Source organism: Equus quagga, chromosome 2 (assembly GCF_021613505.1).
Source record: "Equus quagga isolate Etosha38 chromosome 2, UCLA_HA_Equagga_1.0, whole genome shotgun sequence".
Classification (NCBI taxonomy): domain Eukaryota; kingdom Metazoa; phylum Chordata; class Mammalia; order Perissodactyla; family Equidae; genus Equus; species Equus quagga.
The window spans coordinates 62,537,569-62,538,414 of NC_060268.1; positions in this window are offsets into that span (position 1 = coordinate 62,537,569).

The following is an 846-nucleotide window of genomic DNA, read 5'->3' on the forward strand; positions in this document are numbered from 1 at the left end:
AATACGAAGTTGTGTGATAGTCATTTAATGCACACTCCAGCACCTAGCATCATGCTTTGCATTTAGGTGACACTCATTTGTAGGATGCCTTAAAAGAAAGCACTAGAAAGAAGTTTCTCTCTGTTTTAGGGCACAAAGGAACGGCTCTGAAAGGGAATACTTCCCCTGCCAAGAATGAGGAATCTTCTCCCAGCCCGCAATCCTTCACATAACAGACTGTGTTTGACTTGGGAATCTTCCCTGTTATTGCTTCATTCAGTTGATTTAGCAAGGTTAAAAGGGCAACATTCATAAATTTGAGTTCTTGATATTACACCTAACTTAAAAACATGTAAAATGTGGAGGAGAGCATGGCATCAGCATCATGGCAGCATGAGTTGTTCCTTTTTTCTCTCCCCTTATTTTATAACCAATTGGTCATTCATAATGGAACAAAAATGCCTCTGCATATGACACTGGAATCTCCAGGAGATTTCTACCCACCTGTGATGCAGGAGGCAGGGAGGTACGTCCCCAGAGGAGACTGGATCCAAGGGAGTTGGTGAGCCTGCCCCACTCCCACTTGCACAATTGGGGAAAAAGTGAACCAGGGAGTGCAAAACAGGGTGGACACGCCAGGAGATACTTTGTGGAGGTCCAGCCAGCCTGATGGGAGGACCAGGCAAGCGGTCAGAGTGAGACAGCTGAGTTTGGAGGCAGAGGAGGAGTAAGGATTGGAGGAGTCAGTCCCCCTCCCTGGGGCGACACTGCAACACCCTGGGCTTTCACTGGTGACAACAGTGACCTCCCTCAAGAGGTGGAAAGTGAAAGCAGTGAGTGACTGACCAAGCAGCATGAATTTCTGAG